Source organism: Mustela nigripes, chromosome 2 (assembly GCF_022355385.1).
Source record: "Mustela nigripes isolate SB6536 chromosome 2, MUSNIG.SB6536, whole genome shotgun sequence".
In the NCBI taxonomy this organism is placed as follows: Eukaryota; Metazoa; Chordata; class Mammalia; order Carnivora; family Mustelidae; genus Mustela; species Mustela nigripes.
In genome coordinates this window covers 202,763,932-202,784,882 of record NC_081558.1, presented here as the reverse complement: position 1 = coordinate 202,784,882, position 20,951 = coordinate 202,763,932, and the positions used below count along the sequence as shown (strand labels likewise).

Sequence of the window (20,951 nt, the reverse complement as noted above, 5' to 3'; positions counted from 1 at the left end):
ATCCAGAAAGTGACAGGCTTGCTTTCTTAAAGCACACTGGCCCTTGTCTCTACGAAGGTCTGCAGTGTTGACCAGTAGAGGGCAGCTGCAACTCTTCAAATCTGGCTCCATGTCCTGACCATCCAGGAGATGCATGCTCATTCCTTTACAAAAAAAGGAATTATTGCCTTCAGCCTATTTTTATTCCCTTTTTGATCATCCAATACTATTGATTTTTAAACATACGATAATAAAAATAAACAGATATGCAAAAAATAGGAAAGAAAATCAATAATGGGGCACCTGGGTGGCTCAATGGGTTAAGCCTCTGCTTTCGGCTCAGGTCGTGATGTCAGGGTCCTGGGATTGAGCCCCACATCAAGCTCTCTGCTTGGCAGGGAGTCTGCTTCCTCCTCTCTCTCTCTGCCTGCCTCTCTGACTACTTGTGATCTCTCCCTCTCTCTCTGCCAAATAAATAAATAAAATCTTAAAAAAAAAGTAAAAGAAAATCAATGATACTCCCATTACTCAGAGAGAGCGTAACTACTGCTAATATTTGATATGTAACAGTTTTATATATATATATATATAATTTCTATTAATTTTCCAAAAATAGAACCATAAAGTGAGTACCATTCTTCTATTTAGTAATATGCCTTTACATAAAATAAATCTGAGTCTGGAACTGTATCTTATAATACCAGGAAGTGTGAAGAAAGACAGAACGAAAGGAAGGAAAAAAAATAAAATGAAAAGAAAGGAAAGGAAAGCCCACATTGATGGAGATATGACAAAAGGACAGAGGAACCTAATGAAAGTGTTCCCCGTGTCCAAAGCTGAAACAATTGGGAAAAAAAAAAATCAGACCATAGTCCAAGGTATAAAATAAATACCTGAGTTCCTCTGGATATCAATACTTACCTGAATAAGTTAATAAAGTGTAGAGACAAATCTGCTTTGTAGAAGAATCCAAACATTGTTGATAATGCTGCTATAAACACTGGGGAGCAGGTATCCCTTTGAATCAGTATTTTTGTACCTAGTCGTGCAATTGCTGAATCATAGGGTAGTTCGATTTTCAGCTCTTTGAGGAAACTCCATACTATTCCTTAGAGTAGCTGCACTGGTTTACATTCCCACTAACTTTGTAAGAGGGTCCCGTTTCTCCACATGCCTGCCAACATTTATTGTTTCCTGAGTTGCTAATTTTAGCTATTCTGACTGGTGTGAGGTGATATCTCCTCGTGGTTTTGATTTTTATTTTCCTCATGATGAGTGATATTGAGTATCTTTCAATGTATCTGTTAGCCATCTGGATGTCTTCTTCAGAAAAATGTCTATTCATGTCTCCTGCCCATTTCTTAACTGAATTATTTGATTTGGGGGTGTTGAGTTTTATAAGTTCTATATATATTTTGGATACTAACCTTTTATCAGATACAAACTTTGAAAATACCTTCTCCCATTCCATTGGTTGCCTTTTAGTTTTGTTGATGGTTTCCTTCACTGTGCAGAGCTTTCTATCTCAAAGTCCCAGTTCTTCATTTTTGCTTTTGTATCCCTTGCCTCCAGAAATGTTTCTAGTACAAAGATGCTATAGCCAATGTCAAAGCCCTTGCCTCCAGAAATGTTTCTAGTACAAAGATGCTATAGTCAATGTCAAAGACATTCTCCTCTAGGATTTTGAAGGTTTCCTATCTCACATTTATGTATTTCAATTATTTTGAATTTATTATTGTGTACTGTGTGCTGTGTATTGTGTCCAGTTTCATTCTTTTCCATGCTGTTTTCCAGTTTTCACAATATCACTTGTTGAAGAGACTGTCTTGTTTCCATCAGATGTTCTTTATTGTTTATTGGCACAAAACAGATACATAGATGAATGGAACAAAGTAGAAACTGCAGAAATGGACCCACGGCTCTACGGTCAACAAATCTTCAACAAAACAGTAAAGAATATCCGATTGAAGGTTTTTGTTTTGTTTTGATTTTTCCTTAATGATCTATCTGTTCACCTAGGCAATATCTGAAATCCTTGTCAGGTAATCAATCTCCTTCTATAGCCAAGCAGTATTATTTTAAATAGCATTCATTTTTTGGTTATTACCTCAAAATATCCTTTCACAAATGGTAGGCACTTTAAAAATGTAACTATAACTGAACTGGCAGCAGAGTGTATAACTGAATGCCATAGACTCATAAGTATAACAAACAATGATGCAAAAATAAAAACTCTGAGAAAAGCTTGATGGGAAATATTTGATGAGGCCACTTCCTGGGTAGAGTGATATTGTGAGACTGATGCAAATTCTTGCTGTGATAGAATTCTATGTGTACAGCCCATAACCTAGAGTTATTCTATTCCATTTCTATAAAGGTGCACACCATTGTTGTGACACCATTCATGATGGGAAATGGCCACCTATATCCAACATTAATCTAGGAATTTATTAGAATGATCATTTTCAAAGTAATCCCATCATAAAAATGGCCATATTAAAGGAAACATGTCCTTAGGGGATACTAGTAGGCTTTACTTCTCCTTTCCCTTTTCCAGTCTTTTCTGCCTCCACTTATGGACTTGTTCTTAACACCAGTTTTGAGATCCGAACTAAATGTGTCCTTGAAATTCATCAAAACTTGTCATTTAGTTGCAAGTAGTCCCATACTTCCTCTTTTTTTTCCCTGGTAATGTTTACTCTATATACAACTGACCCTTGAACAACACAGGGGCTAGAAGTACCAACCTCCCCCCTGCCATTGCCACACACACACACACACACACACACACACACACACACACAGCCGAAACTTCATATAATACTTCAGACTCTCCAAAAACTAGTGGCCTACCATTGACCAGAATTCTATTCTTATAATAAAGTAAGTTAGAGGGGCGCCTGGGTGGCTCAGTGGGTTAAGCCGCTGCCTTCGGCTCAGGTTATGATCTCAGGGTCCTGGGATCGAGTCCCACATCGGGCCTCTCTGCTCAGCAGGGAGCCTGCTTCCCTCTCTCTCTCTCTCTCTCTGCCTGCCTCTCCATCTACTTGTGATTTCTCTCTGTCAAATAAATAAATAAAATCTTGAAAAAAAAATAAAGTAAGTTAGAAAAAACAAAATGTTCTTAAGGGAACCATAAGGAAGAGAAAAGACATTTATTGTACTGATCTGTATTTATAGAAAAAAAAAAAATCTAAGTGGATGTATGCAGTTCAAACCCAAGTCATTCAAGAGTCAACGGCAGCAAAGTTGATAAGAAGTAGATGAGATTTAAAACTCTGAGTTGACTTATAATTTATTGAGGTTTGGGGGGAATGGCAAAATAAAATGCATACATTTTGCATGTGGATTGCTTGCAAATCTTTGGAGACCAGACTGTAAATTATGGTGGGCAGAGTAATGGTCTCCCAGAAATATCCACATTCCAGGACCATTGGTTGCATTGTGGTGAGAATAGCTGCTTTCCAAAGATGTCCTTACTTTCTGGAAACATTTTTTTTTTTAATTTTTAATTTAAATTTTGTTTTATTTTTTAGAATCTTTGAGTATTTTGTTGTTGTTGGTTTTTTTGTTGTTGTTGTTTTGGGGTTTTTTGTTTTGTTTTGTTTTTTTTGTTTACATGACCACCAGGATTAAGGTAAAGATGGAATTAAAGTTGCCATTCAGCAACTTTAGGAAGATTTCCCAGACAATCCAGGTGGGTTCAATGTAATCAGAAAAGTCTTTAAATTTGGAAGGAGTCAGAAGGGCTACTATCAGCGTAATGCAGTGTGAAAGACTTGATAGGCCACTGCTGGCTTTGAAGATGAAAGAGGGTCATGAGCCAAGAAATTTGGGCAGTCTCTAGACACTGGAAAAGTTGAAGTAATGGCTTCTTCCTAAAGCCTCCAGAAAGGACTGCAATCCTGATTACCATTGATTTTAGTCCTTTAAGCCCATTTCAGGCTTCTGACCTGCACAACTATAAAATAATGAATTTGCATTTTTAAAGCCACTAAGTTTTGTATCTCAGAAACAACAGGAAATGAATACTTTTGTGATAACCCAGCAACTAAATGCTCTGGACCTAATGTAACATGGATCTTGTTTGTGCTGTTTTGCTCTGCAACAAATTAAGTTGTTATAAAATTACAGCATAGTTATTAAGTTCACACATACACACACCTATTAGTTCAGCTAATCTATATACATCCTAGTTAGTGTATAAGGAGATCAGTCAATGTCAATTAAAGATGAGTGTATCTCCTCAACAGTATTATTCTATGCTATTTTTTGCCGCCCTGCTTTTGAAAAGACTCCTCAACCTGTCTTGTCATTTTCTTATTAACCACATCCTTCCTTCTTTTACTAAATAATTCCTTTTGTCGTTGAAGAGTCAGGTCATGCTCCAAGCTAATGCCCAGACTACAATTAGCTCAGGTAGATACTTCTCCCATATGGTTACTTGCATTCTACCCTAGTACGCCCTATACTTCTCTGTAATACACTGCTGATGTGTTTTCTCTCTGATAAAGCAAGCTCTTTGAAGGAAATTATTTATGTCTTCCATAATCATCTTTGTAGCCCCACCATGACTCCTAGTGCTATCTACGTGACACTAATACTCACTAATATGCTGTTCCAAAATGAGTAAATGAGTGAGTGATCTCCCTCTTGTTGAGTTTCCTTAGAGACTTGGCCTAAATAATTTCTTTATTCCTGAAAGATTCCTCCTCTTCTTTCCCTTAGTTTATGAACATGTCAGTTTGTCTCCTAGCTTAAACTAAACAAAACCAACTAAACTTCAAGCTTTTCCTTACTGCAAATTTCTCTCCCCTAGTTCATCCCTTTAGCTATAAGGCTTATAAGAGACATTCACGTTTATTGTTTCCTCTTTCTACCCTCCAATTTGGTAAAACGACTTTTCTTCCCAGCTGTACTAGTTTCTATGACTGCCATAAAAAAGGACCACAGATTCGATGGCATAAATGACACAAATTTATTTGCTCATAGTTTTGAGGCTCGAAGTCTGAGATCGTGTTTGGCAGATTTGGTTTCTTCCGAGGTCTCTCCTTGGCTTTAGAGGGCTGTTTTCTTGCTGTGTCCTTGCATGGTTTTTCCTGTTTGCAGACTCTTAATAGTGTCTCTCTGAGGATCCAAATATCCTCTTCTTATACAGACACCAGTCAGATATGTTTAGGGCCCACCCTAAACACTGTATTTAACCTTAATTACCTTTCTAATGGTAATTACACCATTTTTTGATGTTTGAGGTACTGGGGATTATTTTGGAGATGATTTTGAGGTCCTGGAGATTAGAACTTCAACATACAAATGTCTGGGTCACAATGCAGTCCATGATACCAGCCACTGGTCAATAAATGCTCTTTGAAATTTGTTCAGTGACTTCATAGTGTCAACACAATGAATATTCTTTCGTTCTTTCTGACTGAAATTATCGGCAACTTATAAAGTTCAGCCCTTTCTTCTTCCTATAACTCTTTTCCTCTTTGGTATCCAGGCTGCTGCTGCTGCTGCTACTCTCTCTTGTTCTTTTTCCACCCCCCCACCCCCGCCTTTATTTTCTGCTCCCACCTTGTCTTCCCTTTCTTTGTTCCTCATATGCACCTTCACCTACAGTGCCCTATCCCTCTAGGACAGTTACCTAAGTAAACTCATTTGAATATTTTGCTCCATATTTTATGCATATGTTAATGAATGTCAACTTTTTATTTCCACCTCACACCTCTGTGCTCAGCCCTTGACCAATATGTTCAAATTCCCACCAAATATCTTTGTGAAATTCAAAACAGTCCAAATAAAATGTGTTATATATATTTTTGCCTTTGCTTTCTCTTTTATCAGTGTGTGCATGTGTGAGATACCCGTATACTTACAAGACCACACCAGAGACATCCATGCTTTCCTAAATTCATGGATTTTTAAATCCTCACCTCTATCCATACCTCTAAGTCAAGCTGCTTTGCTCTCCTCAGTTCATTACAGCCTCACAAATAGTTCCTGGATGAAGACACTCATTGCTTAAATCTGCAGCACTGCAATGGCCTTTTATCTGGCTGCTTGGTCTTATCTCCTCCTATAACCCATGACTAATCAACCCTCTACATTATTTTCAAAATGATATTTCTAAAATTATGACCATGTTATTCCCAGGCTTGACATTTGCACATACCTCTCCAAAGTTTAAGGTTAAAGCTTTGACATTTATTTTAAGTTTTGTTATCTAGTTTCTTACTACCTTTCCAACATAGGCTCTCACTATACCATGACTATCCTTCTCTTTGGTTAACCAAACCACTTTGCAGTTCCAAAATCTCTCATGTGAACCATGCTTTTGTGTTTTACAGCAGCTGTTTCTTATTTTTTTAATTAATTTTTAAGTTTTTAATAAACATATAATGTATTTTTATTTCCAGGGGTACAGGTCTGTGAATTGCCAGCTTTATGCATTTCACAGCACTCACCATAGCACATACCCTCCCCAATGTCCATAACCCACCCCCCTCTTCCTATCCCCCTCCTCCCGGCCAGCCTCAGTTTGTTTTGTGAGATTAAGAGTCTATTATGGTTTGTCTCCCTCCCTATCCCATCTTCTTTCATTTATTCTTTTCCTACCCCCAAACCCACCACATTGCATCTCCACTTCCTCGTATCAGGGAGATCATATGATAGTTGTCTTTCTCCAATTAACTTATTTCACTAAGCATGATACCCTCTCATTCCATCCACATTGTCACAAATGGCAAGATTTCATTTCTTTTGATGGCTGCATAGTATTCCATTGTGTATATATACCACATCTTCTTGATCCATTCATCTGTTGATGGGCATCTAGGTTCTTTCCATAGTTTGGCTATTGTAGACATTGCTGCTATAAACATTCAGGAGCATGTGTCCCTTCAGATCACTACTTTGTATCTTTAGGGTGAATACCCAGTAGTGCAATTGCTGGGTCATAGGGTAGCTTTATTTTCAGCTTTTTGAGGAATCTCCATGCTGTTTTCCAGAGTGGTTGCACCAGCTTGCATTGCCACCAACAGTGTAGGAGGGTTCCCCTTTCTCCACATCCTCACCAGCATCTGTCATTTCCTGACTTGTTAATATTAGCCATTCTGACTGGTGTGAGGTGGTATCTCATTGTGGTTTTGATTTGTATTTCCCTGATGTGGAGTGATGTGGAGCACTTTTTCATGTGTCTATTGGCCATCTGGATGCCTTCTTTGCAGAAATGTCTGTTCATGTCTTCTGCCCATTTCTTGATTGGATTCTTTGTTCTTTGGCAGTTGAGTTTGATAAGTTCTTTATAGATTTTGGATACTAGCCCTTTATCTGATATGTCATTTGCAAATATTTTCTCCCATTCTAGCAGTTGTCTTTTGGTTTTGTTGACTGTTTCCTTTGCTGTGCAAAAGCTTTTGATCTTGATGAAATACCAATAGTTCGTTTTTGCCCTTGCTTCCTTACAGCAGCTGTTTCTTGCAAATGAAATGCCTTGCCTTCTTTTACCACCTATTTATTTCCTATGTGGTCTTCAAAATTTAGATTATGCATTTCTTCTCCCAGGTAACCTTCTTTGACTGCCACAACCTGACTTGAATGTTCCTCTAGATAGTCTACAATAACCTCTCTATCTAACATTATATGTATCACTAACATAATAAATTCAGGAAAGCCTTTAGAAAGGTAATATAAGATAGTCATTCTTAGCTTACAAGGTTTGTATGTGTGAATATGTTTGTGGGTCTGTGTGAATGTGTATGTTAAGATACTAAATAAGATAATGAATGTGAAAATGTTTCATAAATAGTTAATTAAGAGGCAGTTGTTGGTTTTTATTTTGTGCATTCATTGCTTGTCATTAAGAGATAGGAGAGATGTCACAGAGGAAGAATTATTACAACCCACAAAAGATTGAACATGATTGTCAATAACAAATGTAAGTCCAATTTATAATAAAAAAAGATTTGTCTTGTTCTATCTTCTATTTATTTCTGTTTACCTATACTCGTTACTACATTATAACTCATTTATAAACATAAATGCAAATACTGGGATATTTAGGAACTTCTCATATGGTCCCATTCTTTGGAATTTTAGATAAAATAAGAACATTCTCATGAATTATTGTCTAGAGTAACAGGCGTCACCATGTGACAGGGGAGGATATTCAGCAAGGTCCTCTCCCTCCCCTTTGAGTAGACATCTGAATTTATTAGCTAGTTCTGGTTAGTCATATGGTAAACACATTTCAGAGGAGGGAATTTTGGGGGGGAGATAAATAGATATATATGTATTTTTAACATTCATTACACACTTACCAGGTGCTAAGTACTCTGCTAAGCACTTTGAAATTTGCATCTTGTTTAATATTCAAAACAACCTTTGTGATGTAGATATTACTGCCATCCCATCTTACAGATGAGAAAGTTGAGACACAAGATTACATGGGTGGCATGCACTGGAAGTAAGAATTTGAATCCAGCCTTTGGGGTCCCAAGCAGGGTCCACACCCCACATGGAGCCTCATGTGGGGCTCAATCTCACAACCCTGAAATCATGAACTGAGCCTGAATCAAGAGTTGGATGCTTAACTGGCTGAGCCACGTAAGTGCCTCCATTTTATTTATTTATTTTTTTTAAGTAGTCTCTATGTCTAGCATGGAACCCAATGCAAGGCTTGAACTCACAACCCTGAGACTAATACCTGAGTCAAGATCAACAGTTTGATATTTAACCAACTAAGTCATCCAGGTGCCTCAGGGATACTCTTAAAATACACATATTTCTGTAGACTTCTTGTACACTAAGGAAAATCTCAGTAAATAATTGTCCTCACACTCAGTTCTACACTTCCTAAATACAAGTTACTAAATGTCAGTTTAATTACTAATTATTAACTTTCCCTCTGCTAACAACAACTGAGACAGAATATGAAATGGAAACAAGGAAACTTCTCTTTGTATACATTTGCAGCAAAGTAAGTGCCACACATTTAAACATTTCGAGCATACTGGATTTTTTTTAAAATTTTACTGTGATATCAAGTCTAAACTATTACAATGTGAAAATTTGAATTATCTTAAAAATCCTTGGCAAACGAGATAATAGTTACAGTAATCATAAACTATTGATTCAGGCTAAATGCTGATGAATCTTAAGTGCATTTGCTAAGTTAAAACAAAAACAGAATTAAAAAGCTATGTACATCGTGATTCATGACTTCATTCACATAAAACTGTGGAGAAGATAAAGAAATAAAAAAGAAAAAAAGGAAAACAATGGTAGAATAGTTTAGAGAAATATGGTGCAGGGTTAAAGACAAAAAGGGACCTTGAGAATATTTTGAGGTGATAGAACTCTTCAGAAAATGGTGTTAGATATGTGACTTATGCATCTGTCAAAATGTATATTATATACTATAATTATATTATATATATTATATACTTTATATTATATGGTATATAGTACATAATATGTATTATGTACATAGTACATAATATATATTATAGATATTATTTATATTTAAATTATAAAGAGTAATTACTACTGCATGTAAATGTTAAAAATGTAACAGTGCATGGTAAAGAGATGGAATATAAATTTTGACAAATAACTGAATTATATCACGAGTGAATTATATAAATGCACTGAAAGGGATGGGAAAGAGTAATTTATGGCAACTTCAGAACATGTATTTTGACTGCATATCGTTTGTCAAAAAAATGTGAACTATACACATATACTTGTTCTAGCACATGATATAAAATTCCTAAGTTATTTTGTTTGCACACTATGGTTGAAAAAATACATAAGTACTATGTGATAATGAGAGCCAGGTTTCTCAAGAAGTTATAAAAAATAAAAGGGGAGGTTAGAATGAGCCCTGTGGTGCTGCAATGAATTGTGTGTGTGCTTGTGTGAGTGTGTGTATGTGTGTGTGTGTGTAAGATGATAGATAAATGATAGGTAATAGATGATAAATGATAGAGAAAGAGAGATGCAAATGCAAGTATTAATATACATACACAGATTTCCTGTCTCTATTCATTGATCGCCACTAAAAGCAGTGACACTTCTGAGCAGTTGAGTATACTTAACACTCAGTTATTAGAGAAAATATACTTTTTTTAATAAAATAAATCAAACTGTTAACTATAGAGAACAAAGTAATGGTTCCCAGAGGACAGGTTGGGGGGTGTGTGGGTGAAATAGGTAATGGGGATTCAGGAGGACACTTATGAGCAGCGGGTGGTGTCTGGAAGTGTTGAGTCACTAAACTGTACACCTGAAACTAGTGTTACATTGTATGTTAACTAACTGGAATTTAAATAAAATTTTAAAAAACCAAGCACTTCTTGGAGACATGGATGATTCTCAGGATGGTCAGGGATAAAGATGAGCATGGAGTATCTTGTGGTGCTAGACATTAAGGAAGCACTCAAAACAAAGAAACAAACAAGAAAAGATGGGAGCATGTTGAACATCAACATCATGGGGCCACGGGTATGATGGAGAAAGAAAGGAATATTACCTCCAATGCACCTTCCTAGTAATTTATAACCTCAGGACAATTGTGAGGAAATATCTGGCAGATGCAAATTGACAGGCATTCTATAAAGTAACTGACCAGTACTAGTAAAAAGCGTCAAAGTCATGAGAGCCAAGGGGAGACTAAGGGACTGTCATGGATTAAGAAAACATATGGGATGGGGAGGGTATGTGCTTTGGTGAGTGCTGTGAAGTGTGTAAACCTGGTGATTCACAGACCTGTACTCCTGGGGATAAAAATATATGTTTATAAAAAATAAAAAATTAAAAAAAAAAAGAAAACATATGGGACATGATGAGTAAATACAATTTGGGATGCTAGATGGGAACCAGGAACAAGAGATGGGAATTCAAATGTATTTGCAGTTTAATTCATATAAGTGTATAACAATTATGTTCTTTGTTTTAATAGCTGTATGATTGTGTAAGATGTTATTAAGGGAATCTGGGTGAAGGGTTTAGTAGATTTCTTTGTATTGGTTTTGTCGTTCTTCTGAAAATCTAAAGTTATATAAAAATCAAAAGCTGTAACTATTTAAGTCCAAATTACTGACATTTTAATTCTTTTTTAAGAAAGTAGGTATTATGAAAACCTCTATAATAATGGGAAGCTTAGTAGAATATTTTGACAACTGTATCAAGCATGAACTGGGCTTCTGAGAAATCCTTTGATAGTATATTTTTAATTTCTTTTCTCAGTCTCTAGGTTAAGAAGAGCAGAAGCAATAATAAAGAGGTAAATGAGTAATTGTAAAAACTATATTGCTAGCAATCTGTTCAAGTAACCACACAAAAGATATTTAATACATCTTTCTTGCATGGATTTTATACTTACAAAACATCAACAACATTCGAGTTGCTTACACCACAAAGAATCTGTGGGGTGAAGCTGGAGTGGAGGAGGAGGGAACAAGGCATTTTTAAGAGATCTTAACAAAAACTTACCTATGAGTTACATCTGGTTTTGTTCTGAGACTGTAGACATTTGAACTCATTATAATTGTTAGAATGGCAATTTTCTCACATCCGTATAAAGTAAAATAGAAAATGGTTTTAGAAACAAGTAGCATACTGTTGCAGGCTTATTTAACAAAACTCCATGAAAGTATGTTTATTAGGGTGTTGCCCTGTTAAAAACAGTGTATTAGGATTTACCAAGATCACTATTAAATTACCTCATGGGCCAAAACAATTAAAATGGAACTTTTCATTTCAACTCTTCAGAGTATGTGCCCAGAGCACAATTAACTGCACAAGGACGGGCAGTGAAGGAAGAGAGCAGTGACAGAAAGTAGCCAGATCCCGGAACAGAATGGCACAAAGCCGTGTGTTTAGCCTTTGGATGGATCAGTACCCTGAAGACGGATTGAGAATATAGATTTTCTTTCTTTCTTCTTTATTGTGCTATTGTGATGATTTTAACACATCATTAGTTTTTGATGTTTCTAAACAAATCCCCACCCTCTCCCCATCCAAATATACATAAGGTTATCCTATCAAACTTTTGCAGACATTCAAGAAAAATTTATAAACAGCTTGAGTCCCAAACTTGGAATTAGGCTGAAAAGTGCCTGGTGTAAAGAAAGTTCTTATGGCTTTAAAATGTTAAAGTAACACTTTGTTTAAAAAAAAAAATTTAAATCTCATTATGTATGAATATAGAAACAGAGTGATGTTTTGCTGTTTTGCACCAAATTTTAAGCTGTGAATTGTATTGTACTTAGCATGTTACTCCAATAATCTGAAATATTGAATCAGCTGGTCTGGCTGACAAGAAGGATGCTTTATCTTTATAATCTTTCTCATTTCCAAGCCGGTGTTTGACCGGAGATTGGTCCTCCCTGGAAGAATAGAATTACTTTTTGGACAAAGATACACATAGTCTTTTGTTCTCCCACAGGGTACTCCACTTAAGTCTTTGGGATTTTTGGTGTATGTCTAAAACCTTATCCATGGTACTTGAACACTGGGTGTTTGAGAAAAAAGATAACAGGCATCTTAGGAGCTTTGCACATTTCCCTACTTTATCTCCACATTATTAAAAGGGGGACATTTTTCACACCGATCTCTAATACTACTGAAAGACAAAACATGATGAGTGCAAAAAATGTTTGGTGTTTGGGTGATACTTAGTTATTTTAGTAACTGTGCCCACTGACACGTAATTATATAAAATGAGTTTTCTAGATAGCATGGATGTGTTCTATAGCAAGAGGAGGCTAAGAGCCAGAGTTTTCAGTGTAATGAAATGATAATTGTTGACATTTGGCTGAACAACATACAGAGTTAAAGCTAGTCACAGATTTGGCAAACATTCTAAGATCCAAATATAGCAAGCACTTCAGTATAATTTGGCTTATGACCAGATTTTCCTTAGATTGGGGAAATGGCAGGAGTTCTGTGTTTTGCTTTATGCCCTAAGGAAGGCAGCTGATAAATATGTAACTTTCTCCATAGAGGCCAAGGAGATTTTTTAATATGAATATCACAAATAAATTAGGCTAGAAAAAACAAACATTTCTTTGTTTAATAATATCATTAAAACTACTTAATGTCAGACCCTTATAGAATGTCACAAGATCACTATTCTAAAATAAGTTATGTATTTATTAGGTCCTAAGCTCTACTGATGATATAACAAAGCAATATTCAAATATGAAAAGTAATCATGAAAACTTTTGACTGAGAAAATATTCCTTTGAACTGAGAAACCAATAGCAAAATCTCTGAGACTAGTCTTCCCATATTAATTAAGTATCATGAGTAAACTCTCACAATTTTGGAAAGAATAATCTTTTAAGGTAGTGCTTGGTACACAAGAGAGACATAGCTTATATTTTACAGATGAAGTGATCATAAATATGAAGAAATAAAATTAATGAGTTTTTAAATCAGTCATATTTACACATGCTGAAATGTGAAAATATAATATAATACTTTGGATTTCATCTTCAAATGAATGAAGGCCATATCTTGAGTATTTTGATTTTTTATCTACTTGAAAATCAGACATCTTGTTTGTCCCTTTATTTTTCACAGACAAAAAGCCCCCCCCTTTTTTTTTAATTAATCTCTTGACTTAATATAATGATAATGAGCTTGAGGCTAGCCTGGTATATCTCTATTCTTGACTTCTGAATCTGATTAATCAAAGACGAGTCACATGTCTTCTATTTGGAAGTAAGATGGCATTTTAGATCTACTAGCAACCTGCTACTATATTTGGAATACACATTTTCAGATAAAACATTAGATGACAAATTTGAATGTGTAGTTTGTTTTTTAAGTGCTAGAAACAGCCAAGTATGAAGTAATTTGACCACTGTTGGAAGATGATCAAAAAGATGTTAAAGTCTGTTTTTTTTTTTTTTTTTTTTTTAAATAGGACAATACTGAAGCTGCAAGAGCAATTGGTGACGGAAGTAGAATGCTCTTTAATAAATGTAAGTCATACTAATAATTAAATCTGATTCAGACAGGAGATGAATGATATCATTATTCACAGTTTTAGTGAATAACTTCCAAATATGAAGGGTTACATAGGGATGGGAAATAAAGTTATTCAAAGAGACAAATGATGCATTGTTCATTCCAATGGACAATTTGTCCTTTGAACTGTTGAAAATGTCATAATCTTTATTTTCTTCCAAAGTGAAACAAAATTTGCATTAAGATAAATATGATTCATTTTTTGGTTAACCAAGGACTCTCAAAAACTCCAGATTTCTAACATTAAGAGAATATGGTTAATTATGAAGGAATGCATGAATATCTCCTTGGAAATCAATATTAAATGTTAATAAAAATAGAATATTAATTGCCCCTCAATGGTGATTTACCTGTTTTACATAGAACAATCTTCTTGAAAGAGTTGAGAGTTGTGTTTCACATTATTTATCCCACTGGACATGTAGAACAGAGAGACTAAATACTATAATAGGGTTGTTCTGAATTGAACAAGTTAGGAAGAAACATATATTGGCAAAGACAGTGAAGGGATATTTAAAGGATGATGCCAGCTGTCCTGACAGGAATTATTTATCTACATGTCTTTGAAGAGGAAAGCCTACAAATATCCTAGAATAACCACCAATGAGGGCAGAGCTGATATCCACATGTAAACATCTCAGCTCATAAATGTGAACAGTCACCGTAAATGAGTGAGACTCTGCTGTTCCACAGTCATGATCTAAGTGTAAGCTTTGTTCTTGTCCCTCAGGTAATACTCATTTCTTCCACCTAGGGAGGTCTTTGCAGCTTTCAGCCAGCACCATATATTCCTCTCGCATAGAACTGATAACTGAGGGGGGGGGTCAGATCTCAGAAAATATCCAAAATAAATCTCAGGAGTGAAAATAATTTATCCCTTTGTTCTGACCTTATATTTAACCAGATGGGTAAATTTTAGAAATTGGATAAAGAATTAAATATCTATTATCAAATTGGATGGACTCTTGATTAATGTATCTTGGTATGCTCTTAAACTTAACCTTTCAGTTGAACATATGACACACAGAAACCAAAAAAAAACATGATTTTGTAGCACAAACTCAGTTGTGTCATTCATAAACATTCAGTTAGGATATCAGAATGCCGGTGTATGATCTCTTTCTCCTCCCTCCGTCTCTGTTCTCCTTGCTTGTCTTCTTCTTCCTTCTCTTTGCTTTTTTCTTTACTCTGAGAACTGCAGACATGGCTTCCAAATGTATAATCTCGGTGTCATTGATGAATATCATAAGGCTTTGTCTAACTTGCTTATTTAATCATAATGGTTCTAAATCCACATTTCTTATAAACGATGTTTTTTCCCCTTCCTCTGGGATAGCCAAGCCCATGTAGGAAAAAAGGAAATTCCATTCATGTAGTTCTATCTGGTCAGTGTAGGTCTGAAAGACTTCAAGCCTCTAATCTCACAGGGTTAAAAAGATGAGCTATGAAAGAGAATGCCAACTCCCTGACATGTGCTTACTACTAGCTTCAAATGTCCCCCACATTTACTCGAGATGTGGAAGAATTTCAGGGTGACTATGGATGGCTTAATTCTCCAAGTCTCAACCCAAAGTAGATATAATCCTTTAATGCAAATAGAAGACATGAGATAAGAAACCAGACAGAATGGATAGCTTGTCAAAAATATTTAGAAGACATAAAAATAAATGAGGAATCATACAAATATGTGTTGTTTTATCTCTCGTGATGATGATGACTTAGGAAAATTAGATTCTGGCTTCATTGTTTATAAATTGAGTTTAGCATTATTTATTCACACCGACAGATTAACATGTTAAAATATCTCAAGTCTCTAAAAATATTTGGAATTTCTTAAAATTTTTCCAGATTTTTATATTTCTGAACTCACTGGAATGCAAACAAAATTTTGCTTTATTTTTCCCTTTTCTTCATTAACTCTTATGTTTATGTCAAATCTCTTTTCTCAGTTTTTGAATAATGAAGACTCAAGTCTCCTGGGTTTGGGATCACACTCATTTACAAATACAAGTTTGTTTTGGATAATTATCATAATTCTCCAGGAATTTAAATGTCCAATCTAACCCCAAACTTCAAATTTATGCGTAAATCAAGCTTCCTTTTTATTTTTTTAAAGATTGTATTTATTTATTTGACAGAGAGAGATCACAAGCAGGCAGAGAGGCAGGCAGAGAGAGAAGAGGAAGCAGGCTTCCCACTGAGCAGAGAGCCCAATGTGGGGTTCGATCCCAGGACCCTGAGATCATGACCCGAGCCAAAGGCAGAGGCTTAACCCACTGAGCCACCCAGGTGCCCCAAAAATCAAGCTTCCTTTTTTCTTTCCATTAAGGTTCAGTTCAAGGCTAGTGATCTTCTGTGGAAGAAGAGATAAAACTCTGGGTTCTGTATGTCTGCTTTGTTGTGTTGCCTACTTCTTCTTTTTAGGAATCCTCAATCTTCTTGAACTGAGAGAAAAACAGAGTGTTTAGAGAATAGAGTGTTTTGCATCTAGGTTGGATTATTTTCAGACTTTCATTGTCTATGTGTCCAAGTGTGGTAAGCATCCATATTTTCTCCCCTCAAGGGCTTGTTAATGAATTCTTCAAAACTTCTCTTGTGAGAATGTACACCCTGAAGTCCCCTAATGTTAACTCTCTGGTGGTGTCTTCTAACCCACATTTAGCTCCTGCATTCAGGAAATCTTCCTCCAGAGCTAGTTCTCTTCCCTTAGACAGCTAGTTCTCCTTGGTGAGATCACATTAAGTGATGTCAGTTGTGTATCATGACATCTGTTTGACCTACAAAGAACACATTCATTCATTCCAGAGAGAGTTTGTTTATAGTTTATGGGATTGGATGTGCAGTGAACAAGTTGAAGGAATGAACCCCTGTAGTTGTGCAGCAAGGTGGTACCGCCTGCCATGACAAACACTGGGAATATGGGCAACTTCCTGTCCTTGCAGGGAGCTCCAGAGAATCTTTCACCTTGAGCATAGGGAATAGAAGAAAAAAAAGTTACATTCATGCATAATTTAGACCATCTCTTCTATGAGATGGAATGAGGGAATATGATAGCTTTTTAAAGGACTTGAAAAGGATTAGTTATAGTTAAGCAAGTCCTGCATGTTAGTGTCTAGCTGTATATCTCTTTAGAATATTGGTATGATTCTCTAATATTCTTGCTGTTTTGGGACTTCAGCCAAAACTTTGGGAAAAAATAGTTAATACTCAATTCAGTACTCATCTATGTTTATAAGTCAGTATTACAATTTTGGCATAGTCTAGTCTTGCCACCTGCATTATATTGTGTTTAAATCCACTTTATGACTTTAAAGCGAATGCCTCAAATATTTTGCTCTAATTATGATATTTGGTTCAATTTTCAAGCTGATATTTTTTACCGAATTTAAAAGTTTCTTTTGAGTCCTACCTTGATTTTTTTTTAAATTATAAAATGATGTTCTTTTTTAAAATGTTTTTTTCTACACCTATGATGATGACCATCTGAGTTTTAACCATTGTGTCTATTATCTATCATTAACATTTATTCATGTTAAAAAATTTACCATTTTGGAGAGCTGTCAGTTGCAAATCAATAGAAAACAAAACCAACAGAAACTTAACTTATTTTTATGTAAGAAAAAAAATACTTAAGACATAACTGGTAGATAAGGCTGATTCATTTATTAAACATGCCTCAGGGATCCAAGCTTTCTTCCTATTTTCATATTGCCTTTCTGCCATTCTGGCTTATTGGATTTCATCCTCATGTTATTTTACTGAATTGTCCCAAGGTGGCTGCTAGAACTCCAGACATCATGTCATCATTCAGGAGATGCAGAGATGGAAAAGGGTGTTTTCAAACTCTCTGTCTCCTTTCATTGGCAGAGAAAAATGTTACCACTCAAATGGTCTGGTAGATTTGATAATACCCGCTTTTATCATAAATAACTATGTCAAATGGTATCCTTGCAAGGGAAGATATGGAAGGTAAATTTAAAGGAGAAATTACTGAGTAAATAACATTTATATTAGCCAGCAAGGAGAGAAGAATGGATATTAAGTGGGCATAGAAGTGTCTACAAAACCATCCCTGCAGTTCTAGGTTAAAACCAAATTGGTTATGTTGGATTTTTATGTCAATAGTGTTTTTCTTGTGTAGAATCTTTAATTTTTCTTTCAAAAGTAAGATTGAATGAACTGTAATTTTCCTTTATAACAAATAGTCCTTTTTCTGGTTTGGGTATCAAGAAAATATCAACTTTATATAATAATTTTTGGAGTGTTCCTACATTTCTATAGTCTGGAAGACTTTCTATAGTTCTGGGATTACTTGTTCTTCAAAGATTTAACTGAGCCAGCTTCATGTACACTATATATCAAGCAAAAATATAATGCATCCAAACTTTTATGGGTTTTCCTTAAAAAAAAATAAAACTATTTACGGTGCCCTTAAAATAAAGATAAATTCACTTAACTTTCCATTTTTGTAATATGTTCCTGAGTATTTATTCATTTGCCTTTCAGAAAACTGGCTTCCAGAATGGCTGGATAGGAAGATCCTCAATGAAACAAACATCTGGTTGTGTTTTATTTTATTAAAAAAGAAAGGAAACTACATTCCTCTCCTTGACAATGTTAGAATAATACATTGACAAACAGTTCACAGGCCATATAATCACACTTTTTGTACTTTACCACCTTTTTCTATCAATTAGTCACGTAAATACAGCTTCAGGACAACCATGCAGGGATTATACTAAAAGAAGCGTTGAAGCTAAAAACAGCTGATTGAAGACAAATAAATATAAAGGATGCCCAGTGATTTGTTATCATCTGATCAGAAATGTACATCACATATCATAATGCAGCAAGAAAAGGTACTCAAAACACATGCAGTGAGGCCAGACTATCAGAGGCCAACTGCTGTCTCAATGTCATCATGTTCTTTAAACTAAACCATATTCTCACCTTTGGCTAACAAGGAGCACACCTTTGCACCCAATTCATAGAGCAGCATTTTTAAGTTGTTTACAGTTATATCTTTAGGAAGGTACATATTTCTCCAGTAGGATATGATAAATACTATACTTCTGCACTGAGTACTGATTGGGAAGAAAAATTAAAGAGGATTAGTGCTTTTCTTAATCATACTTGACATTATATGCATGATAGCAGAATAACTTCAAGTGACATAGGGCTCCTATACTGCTTTGTGACTTGGTTTCTCGTAGGCCAATGTATACTCAGACTGCATTTTTAGCTTTCTTAACTTTTATGTAATATTTGTCATGATAGATGATTCAACTTTTCCTTAAACTTAAGGAATTTTCACCTTTGTTTTTTTATAATTTTCTTGAGATTTAATGTTTTTATCTTTCTGTTTATTGACGATTGCAATTGTATGATTGTTTTTAAGACCAAACTCAAGTGTCGTAACCTTTTGGAATAGACTTCTCCCCGTGCTGTGTTGGTGGACCTACTGGGCTTTCCATAACCCAAGGTTTAAATTGCTCCTTAGTGTGCACAAATCTGCCTATATCACACCTCCAGTACACTTTTAAATAATATAATAGACATTTTTTTGATTTGCCTGCCGGTTCCCAACCCACCATCTCCATCTAGCTGAATGGATTCTATCAATATTTTGGTCAAGTTAACACAAAAATTGTGGTTAATAATCCGTTAGTGCTGAATTTGGAGAGTCTTGATTACAGGGCTGAAGAGTAGGTGTGAGGGTTGAAGATATAGATTTAAGGGTTGCCACTATAGATAACCTCTGTTGGACCTTAGGGCTCAGGGAGGTCCTTGCAACCACAATCCCTGGGAGCCTTTCCCTATTCTATATTTCAAGGTCTCAGATTTTTCTAACCTGGGCTCTAGCATGAGAGATCTGCCTTCCCTAGGCCATCTGGAATTCTACAACTCTTCATGGGTGGTTGACTCTCAGTTGTGTTTATTCTCCCATTGCAGGAGATGCTCCTCTTTGGACAGCACCAAAGACGCCTACTAAGTGTCACACTTCATCTTGAATGGTTTAATTACCCTCCGTATTTCATTATCCCTCTCCCAGGTGTCAGTGCAAATTCTTCCCTTGATACCTCTGAAACACCTGAATCACTGCATTAGCAAGGAGATCCACTGTCCCTGGGGACATTTTCCCAAGGTCATATTTTAGCAAATTTCTGTGGAATTAGGCAATCTTTATCAAGGGGCTTCCTTTGCTTCTACATGTCACAAAAGATGGATTTTTCCTTTCAAGTCGGAAGTGATCCAGTAGCCAAAAAAAAAAAAAAAAAAAAAAGTCTTACTACTTATAAGTATCTACCTTATCATTCTTGCTTCCAGTAGATTAATGAAAGTTTTCCAGGAAGCAGACTCCAAGGTGGAATTAGAAATGTAAGAGGTTTATTGGGTAAGCACCTTTGAAGTGTCCAAGGGAGAGAGAAAAAGAGTTAAAAGGGAGACCTCAAGTCATGATGTAGGTCTGAGACTTTTGACAGGAGAAAAAGAAAACAAATGATCATGTAGTGAGAGCTTCAAACTTCAGTGCAGCTCTGAGAAAGCCTTGGGTGGGCTTCTGGGAAGCCCCACAGTAAATACTACACATTTGAGGAATCCTCAGTGGGGCAAAGATGGTACCTCACTGTGCACAGTCTTTGACAGCTCAGGCATGATGTAGACTCTCTGAATGTTGCAGTGGGAAAATCCAAGGGCCATCAACTAAGTATACTTCTCACAGTGTTGCTTTCTTTCCCTTAAAGATCTGAGCAGAATACTTCCATGGCTGCCACACTTCTGTACACAAGAGTGAATATAACCAAAGGTGCAACTCAATATCAGAAAACAAATGCTTTGAATTGGCTAGTTCAAGAACTAGACCTTTGCCAGCACCTTATAAGTATCTTGGGTCCCTTTCCAGGCACCATTGTTTTATCCTCACCCACTATTCTGAC

General features: G+C 35.8%; 1 long non-coding RNA gene across 1 annotated transcript; it reads left to right on the top strand.

The window, feature by feature from the left end:
• Positions 1 to 8,894: 8,894 nt before the first annotated feature.
• On the top strand, positions 8,895 to 18,609 carry LOC132010286 (uncharacterized). Its single transcript, XR_009402212.1, has 3 exons — positions 8,895 to 8,956; positions 13,913 to 13,970; positions 18,523 to 18,609. It is a non-coding gene; the product is annotated as an uncharacterized LOC132010286 (long non-coding RNA).
• The last annotated feature ends 2,342 nt before the right edge of the window (positions 18,610 to 20,951 follow it).